This window comes from Mesoplodon bidens (genome assembly GCF_964165515.1).
Source record: "Mesoplodon bidens genome assembly, chromosome: 9".
In the NCBI taxonomy this organism is placed as follows: Eukaryota; Metazoa; Chordata; class Mammalia; order Artiodactyla; family Ziphiidae; genus Mesoplodon; species Mesoplodon bidens.
Genome location: NC_138166.1, coordinates 31,442,520 through 31,451,871, shown reverse-complemented (window position 1 = coordinate 31,451,871; position 9,352 = coordinate 31,442,520).

Below are 9,352 nucleotides of genomic sequence, written 5' to 3'. Positions count from 1 at the left end.
TGACCTTTCACACAGAGAAGTCTTACGTGGAAATATATCAGAATCACAGACAAAAAATTCTGTTTGCTTAGAGTCACAAACAATGAATGGCATGTTTCTACAAGGAAGAAATGAACTGGGTAAAATAAATATATACATACATACATACATATATATATTATATTCCAATTCTGTGATGCCAGAAGGAAGAGCTAATTTGTTGAGAGTTTTGTTTTTTATTTTTAATATCCTTACCATAGTTGCCATTACTTACAATAACAACATAAAACATGAAGGAGGTGAAGTAACTTATTTCACTTCTACTCCTACCTCGACTTATAAACAGAATGGAGGCTCTAACAAACTGCAAGTGTTAAGATTATGTGGATCAGCTTCCTTAGAAGGAATTTATCTTGTCTAAGAATCTCAAGCGTTTCCAGAATTAGTAATGTACCAGTTTGTTTCTTGCTGACAACTATTAACTAATCACATCAAATCTTTGGAAAGAGAACTGTCTTTCCTGCCCACAGTATATCACGAAAACATTAAGAATAGGGTCATGCTTTTATTGAGCACTTTCTGTGATTTTAAACCATAGAAATAGATTTGTATTTATATATGTATTATCTCATTAATGAAAGATAAAGTTGTCAGTTATTTGGAAGAGGAAAAGCTCCAATAAATAAAAATATTACTTATTTCAAATGCATTTATTTTCATTTTATTGAGTTTTAGGAATTTATGTAACATTAAGTGTTACAGTTAAGCATGGCCAAAGTAAAAGAAGCTCTGATTTGAAGTTGCTTAAGTAAGGAAATTTGCATAACCTCACATACCAGGAGGTACAGCGGAAGATCAAGTCTCTGGCTTGAGGGATTCAGTGTCTCAATGATTTCATCAAAGGCTTGGGCCCTGTCCCTCGCTCTGCTCTGCCTTCTGCCCCACTGGCTGTTTACTGAGGCTGGTTCTCTCCTCATGATAAAATGGGTGCCAGCAACAAATAATCATTCATTATTCATCTACAACAGGAGAAAGTAAATCTTCCAACCAAGGAATATGCACCTTTGCCTTTAGTCTGATCGGGTCGAGTTATTACACTTGTCCATTCCCAGAACAGAGGAATGACATTGATGGTCCTAAACCAATGATTCTCAAAGTACAGTCCCCAGATCAGCAGCTTATGCTGCTGGGAACCTGAAAACCTATTAGAATTGCAAATTCTCAGGCCTCACTCTAGCTCTACTGAATCAGAAATATTGGGGTTAGGGTCCAGCAATCTGAGTTTTAACAAATATGCCATGTATTCTAAAGTTTGAGGATCACTGCTTTAGACTAAACAGAATATACTCCTGGTGCAGGCGGAAGGGGTGGACACCTGGACCAAACTGGGGTTATGTTAGGAGGAGGAAGTTATGCCTGTTGAACTACTAACAATGTTCACGTCCTGGATTTCTCAAAAACAACATTGGTTTCAAATATTCTGTTCCATGGGGGTTGCAAAACATGGTCCGCCTTAAGATGACTATTTCAAAAACTCTCTCGAAATCCTCTGGTGAATATACTGTGTCCTGGAAAGAGAGTGAGAATATATCAGAAATCAAAAGATCTAAAGTCTAAGTCTAGCTGTGTCACTGTTCAAGCCAATGTCCTTGAGAAATTCACTTAGACTCTCTAAACCCCAGCTTTTACTCCTGTAAGGGTGTTGAAACAGAGAGTCTTTAAATTCTTGAAAACAAAAACAATTGTAGCCAGCAGTTACTGAGCACTTACTCTACGTCATACACTGCCAAGGATTTTATTTGGCATGCTATCATTGAATACTTAGAATAGCCCCTATGAATGATGGGTGGATGGATGGATAGATGGGCAGGCGGGTGGGTGGAGGGATGGATGGATGGATGGGTACATGAGTGGGTGAATAAATGAATAAGTTTTTTAAAAAAGAGAATAGCCCCTATGAAGCATGTAACTTGCCCCAACTCAGTTGGCTGCTGAGTGAAGAATCTGAGATTCAGGTCTATCTGACCCACGGTCCATTTGCTAAGCCACTATCCCACATATAGTGGCCCACTCTCCCTAACCTCCACCAAACTAACTCTTTGTGATTCTGCAATTCATTTGGTTTCTTATGGTTTAGCTCATTATGCTTTTTAGGAAACATGTTTTTTAGTATAGTGAAAAGAATGTGGGCTTTTAAATTCAAGCTATATTGGAATCTTGGCTTCACCACTCTCTTGATCTATGACTTTGGGAAAGTTATTTAACTTCTCTGAAACTTTAATTTTCATTCTGTAAAATACCATTTTGCATAGCATTTGTAAGGATTAAAGGAGATAATACATCTAAAGTGCTTGGCACAGTGCCTGGACTATAATAGATATTCAATAAATGTTCATTTCCTCCCCTGCCTATTGCCTCATGGGAAATGTTATTTGCTGAATGAGTAGGAAATATTTTAGAACATTTATTTATTTGTTTTCCCCAATATTTCCATTCTTAAGTGCCCTTATTAAGTTGTACCAGGAATGGAAAAATTCTGCCTGTGCCTTCTTGGCTAAAACCTTTCTAGGTATAAGAACCCAGAGGGAAGACCACATCCAGGACAAGAACAACCCTAGACTTTCTATCAGTTCCCCCATATTCACACTCTCCTAACAATCTCTTCCCAGAGTTTTTTCAAGTGGGCTATGTGGGTCTACATTTGAACTTGAAAGATTATTTCCAAATTTGAGAGGTAGTCCTCTTAACCTGTGTTAATCTCAAAATAGAACAGTCTGTGTGGGGTAAGAAGTCCACGCTGTCCTTTCACAGGCCTCCCTGTGATGGAGGGGTAACAGCAGCCACACACAGAGTTTGGGGTAAGTTATTTGGCTCATGACAAGAAAGGCCATGGCTCCCAAGGAAAGACTGCGCCCTTTGAAGCAGCTACATCAAGGAAAGAAGAATTTTACTCTCCGAGCTCCGAAGGGTGTGTGTAGTAAAGAGTTCATGGTGCACTCTCATGGGGTTTAAATAATTGTTTAATTGACAAATTTTTTGTGGCTCTATCATCACACCATTTTTCATGGTGAAAAGTCATACAATTAGAAAACGTAGCCCTTTCAAATACTTGAAAAATAAGAAGTTCTGATGTTTGCTTTAAATTTTAGTGTTACTGTTAATGGTGGGCTGTTTAATTTTGCTGTCTTGAAGAATAACAAACTTCTGGATTTTTTTTTTTTTTTTTTTGGCTGCACTGCATGCAGCTTGTGGGATCTTAGTTCCCTGACCAGGGATTGAACCCGGGCTCTCGGCAGTGAGAGCATGGAGTCCTAGCCACTGGACCACCAGGGAATTCCCAATAATAACAAACTTTTGGAATAAATTTACAATAAATGGCTTCTGAAGTTATTTAATGCTTATACTTTCTTGCAACATGATTTAAGCAGAGTGGACAAGTATGGCCTGTGTTTCCCAAGGCCATGACCAATACCCCTTATAGTTACATTTTGAAGCAAGTGTTTGACATCAGATAATTCATCCAGAAAATAACTCTCTAAAATTTTCTTTATTGTAACCAGGAGGCAGTAATAGATCATGAAGATGAATGTATGTTATTATCCGTCTGGTTGATATAGAAAACACAAAATGATAAAAGCTGTTTTATGGCCTCTCTTTAACACAATGCTAGGAAATCCTATGGCCATTTATCTTGCATTTTCATGAGCAGAAAAGAACATAAAATTGAGAAAATATCCAAAAATGTCATTACTGGTAGTCATTCTTTTTTTTTTTTTTGCGGTACACGGGCCTCTCACTGTTGTGGCCTCTCCCGTTGTGGAGCACAGGCTCCGGACGCGCAGGCTCAGCGGCCATGGCTCATGGGCACAGCCGCTCCGCGGCATGTGGGATCTTCCCGGACCGGGGCACGAACCCGTGTCCCCTGCATCGGCAGGTGGACTCTGAACCACTGCGCCACCAGGGAAGCCCTGGTAGTCATTCTTAATAATTCAACTCTATAATTATACCAGGTTTCCTTATAAAATTTTTATATATAACACATATTTATTTTACATATATGCATATTTCTATAGTATATAAGTGCTTTAAAGTTACATAAAGGATACATGTGTTTAATTATTAGACACCAGAGCTGGGTTAACAAACAAGGATCTTGAGACTCTATAGGGTAAAACCAGGCACTATTTTTTTTAACCCCCCCCCCCAGGTGATGACAATGTGCAAGCAGAGTTAAGAAACACCACCCAAAATATGCTACCAACCACACATGAACATGAACACATATATTTTCTTAACTTCACTGGGAACACCTACTACTAGCAATATAGTCTCATAGAACAGACAAGTTCAAGGGCATGCCTGCTCCCTTTCCCCATTATCCTTCATTAACTTCTCCTTGAGCAAAATATCCAAGAGATTCGTTTGCCCGTTTGTGTGTGTATAGTAGCATCAGTAGTAGAAGAAGTAGCAAAGTTCTTTGTTCTTTTTCTAAATGATTTTTCCTGCAGACTCAACAAATAAGACTGAATAAAGCATAATGTACAGAACAAAAGTGGAATACCTCAAGAAACTTCTGCCCTCCTACCCCTTTCTCCATCATCATCAGAACCCCAGGGGTCCCCAGAGCACCATTCTAAAATCTGCCTCTCAGACCCTAGAGAACTTGGCTATCTCACTTAGTGGCTGCTGGAAGAAGACTCATCTCAAGTGTGACAGGAAGGGCCCCAGGACAATCTGCTGAATTGTACAATAAGCAACTCCACCCAGGCAGTCCTGGATCAACCTCTGCTTGCCCTTGGCCATGCTATGAAACACCAATAACTGGATATTTAGAAGGTTGTTCTCTTCCAGTTCCTGGTATGAATAGTTCTAGGCAGGGCCCTTACTCATGGGTGGTGGAATGAAGCAAATAATACAGTGTGCTCCCCTCCCAGCTCTCCCCCTTCCTCCAAATCAGAGAACATCCCGAGGGACCCAGAAAAGGACTGCCAGTCATGAAAAGTATATATATAGCCTAAAAGGGGTGTGTAGAGTTAGGAAGGGCAGTTTTGCCCACTCTGTTTTGGTGATTTGGAGAAGTAGTTGTGGGCAGTTGGCATATGAGTTTGGTGTTCGTTAAAAACAAAATAAAACAAAACACAGAAAGCCTGGTTGACAGCATATTCTCTCTCTGGCCACATCTGAGTCTCTACCACTAGTCTTTGTATCCACTGAGCCCCTGTCCAGGGCCTGGGACCTGGACTAATCTTTTTGATTCATCACACAAAAGAGAGCTTGGTTGAAGATGCTACCTGAAAGTTATAGGGTGCAAAAATGTTTTGTGCCTGCCAATAACCCAGTGGTTAATCTTAAAACCAATGCTTAGAGAAGTTAGCCAACTTGGCCAAGGTCACAGAGCGGTGGAGATGGGATTCCACTCCATGTCTGCCTGATTCCAAAGCCCACAGTCTTTCTACTACATTTGCTTGTCCTTGAGGAAAGGGGTTTTGATTGGAGGATGAGGTAAAAGATGGGTAACTTTAGATACCAGGGGAAATTGGGTTCAGACCAGGCCTAAGTAAGTGCTTTATTAGGGGTCTCTAGGAAGACACAGGAAACATAGACCCACAGGGAGTTGGGGAAGAAAGACAAAGAAAGGGAGGGCACTAGAGACAAACATCACCTAATCCAAAAACTTGAACACTGTGAAGCAAATCCTGATACCTGGGCATTACTAGATGTGTAGAAACTAAATCTGTACAGCTCTTAAATTTTTTATTGTGTGACATTTTAATCTGATAGAAGATATACATTCAAATTCTGTACTAATTTAATTCTTCATCTTGTTTCTGAGGCAGTTAGCAAAGGAATACAAGATACTCTGATTTGTCCTAGGCAGTCAAACATTGTGAAACTTTTTACATTGGTTAAGGTGCCAAAGTGATGATTCATTTCACACAGATCACCAATGGGATTGACTTCCAATCATGTCTATCTTGGTCTATATCAGAAACAGGTAAAGGGGGTCAAAAGGTACAAACTTCCAGTTATAAAATAAGCAAGTCCTAGGGATGTAATATACAGCATGGTGACTATTGTTGATAATACTGTATTGTATATTTGAAAGTTGCTAAGAAAGTAGATATCAAAAGTTCTCATCACAAGAAAAAAAATTTTAACCATACGTAGTGATGGGTGTTAACTAGACTTATTGTGGTGATCACTTTGCAATAGATACAAATATAAAACCATTGTACACTTGAAACTAATATAATGCTATATGTCAATTATATCTCAATATAAAGAAGAGAGAGAGAGCGCAACCCACAGGTCACTCACCGACTCAGTAGTTCATTTACAATTTGCCATGAGGTTCCTCCTAGCTCCTATGTATGTGGATGTGATGATAGATTGGCCAAAATGAGGTGGTTTTTTGTCTAGTTTAAACAATGTACCTCAAGTAAAATTTAGCTCCAATCATCCTAATTCAAACAACCGTTAAAAAGTAATATATAAGACAATCAGGGAAATATGAACACTGACTGTATATTTGATGATGTTAAGGAATTTATTGCCTACTTCTTTTGGTGTAATAATGATGCCTTAGCTTGGCAATGACCCTTGTCCACGTTTCTAACCACATCAGCTCTTCATCTAGACATCCAAATGCACCCTGTCCCTTGCTCTCTAGCCTTACTAAAAGACTTGCCATTTTCTCCAAGTACCATGTTCTCTTCAGCTGCTGTGTTTTTGCACATGCTATTCCCTCTGCCTTGCAATATATTCGTTCTGTCTATTTGACAAACCTTGCTCATACTTCAACTCTCAGCTTGCATATTCTTTTGGTTGTTTACACTTTCACTGCCAGTTGCTCACAGCCACCATGTTGAGTTAGACCCTCTATTCTCTGAGCAACTTGCACATGCATGCACATATCCCTATTTAAAAATCTTATACTAGTAAGTTGTGTGTGTGTGCCCATGAGCTCCTAGAGAACAGAAATCTCAGCTTATTTATCTTTAACTCCTTAAAGGTTACCTAGTATCTGGCACAAAGTAGGTGCTCAGGAAAATGTGGAGTAAGTGAAGGGAACAAATTAAGCAAGAGAAAAGTTTAAAAACACAATACAGTGAATAACTGTTCTTCAATCTTTCAAAAATATAATACCTATCTTTCCTAGAATACACCTTACCCCCTCAAGTCTTAGTTCATTAGATTGTTCTTTCTGTCTAGAATGCTTTTCTCTTCAATTTTATCCTTGGCTCATCCTTCAAGAAGCTACTTAAGAGGTGACATCATTATCTCTACTAGGCTTCTCCTGAGCCTCTAGGGAGAGTTACCAAACTCCTCCCTTGTATGCTCATAAGTCTTTTATGTGAAAAATAGATTCTTGTACTTTATAGTATGTACCAGAGCCCCTTGATATTTGTAAGGTATATGCCCTGAGACCTCACAGATCCAAAAGTTTGACTATGGAAATATTTATATGGGTTTCTGGATTTCTTCTAAATTAAATTTCTAGCTTGCTGAACTCTAGAGCCTGCAAGCCACAACTACTGAGCCCACATGCCACAACTACTGAAGCCCACACGCCTAGAGCTCGTGCTCCACAAGAGAAGCCACTGCAGTGAGAATCCCGTGCACCCCAACAAAGAGTAGCCCCCGCTCGCCGCAACTAGAGAAAGCCCTTGTGCAGCAACGAAGGTCCAACGCTTCCATAAATAAATAAATAAATAAGAATTGGTGTTAAATTTCTAGCTTGAATCCTGGATTTCCTCCCAGCACAAGACAGTCAGCTTTTTGACTTTCACTCAAAATCGTTCTTTTACTTGATGGCCATTTTGAAAAGTCATATTTATTGGAATATGATTTACAGAGAGTAAAATTCACTTTTTTTTTTTTTTTGCCACTCCCCGCGGCTGAAAGAACAGAGTCTTAACCACTGGACCACCAGGAAATACCCAAAATTCACCTTTTTAGATGTATGATTTTATGAATTCTGACAAATACATCCAGTCACATAACCACCACCACAATTTAGATAGGGTACATTTCTACTACCACAAAAAGTTCCCTGGTGCCCCTTTGTGATCGCTCCCCAGCCTGCATCTGTGCCTGTGGTTTTGACTTTTCCAGAGTGTCACATAGATTGAAACAAATAGCATGTGGCCTTATAAGTTTGGCTTCTTTCGGTTAGCATAACGCATTTGAGATCTGTACCTTGTGTTGCTGAGTAGTATTCCATAGCATGGAATTCCACTGTATGGAATGTATCACAGTACATGTGTACACATTGTGGATGTTCTGTAGTTTACTCATCCCTTCTCATGTAATGAACATCTGTGTTGTTTGCTTTTTTTTTGGTAGTTATGGATAAGGCTTCTATAAACATTTATGTACAAGTCTTTTGTAAACATATATTTTTATTTCTTTTGGGTAAAAACCTAGAAGATGAGTTAGGTCATGTAGTAAGTACATGTTTAACTTCATAAAAAAACTGCCACACTGTTTTTTCAAAGTGGTTGCACCATTTTTCATCTTACCCGCAACGTATGAGAGTTCCAGTGACACAGCATCCTCGCTGACACTAAGAAACCTGTAATGATATCTCATTGTGGTTTTAATTTGCATTTCCCTAATGGCTAATGATCTTTTCAGTGTTTATTAGCCCTCTGTATCTCTTGTTGTATGAAATGTATGTTCAAATGTTTTGTCCATTTTTTTTAAATGAGATTGTCTGTTTGTAAATTATTGAGTTGTCAGGGTTCTTTACACATTAATGAAATCAGTCTTTTATTAGATAGTGTTTTGTAAATATTTATTTCCAGTCTGTGGCTTCTCTTTCATTCTCTCAACGTTGTTTCTTTGGGTTTTTTTCTGTTTTTTTCATTTTTATTTTTGGCTGCATTGGGTCTTCATTGTTGCGTGGACTTTTCTTTAGTTGCAGTGAGCAGGGGCTACTCTTGTGGTGCATGGGCTTCTCAGTGCGGTGGCTTCTCTTGTTGCAGAGCACGGGCTCTAGATGTGGGGGCTTCAGTAGTTGTGGCACATGGGCTTAGATGCTCCCTGGCATGTGGAATCTTCCCAGAACAGGACTCAAACCCATGTCCCCTGCATTGGCAGGTGGATTCTTAACCACTGTGCCACCAGGAGAGTCCTTAACATTGCTTTTTGAAGATTGGGTGTTTTTAATTTTGATCAAGCCCAATTTATCAACATTTTCTTTTCTGGTTTGCATTTTTTGGATGCTCTTTACAAAACTTTTGCCTAATCCACGTTCACAAAGATTTTCACCAATTTTCTTCTAGAAATGTTATACTTTAGGTTTTACACTTAGGTCTATGACCTATTTTGAGTTAAATTTGTAATACAATGTGAGGTATAAGTCAAGGTT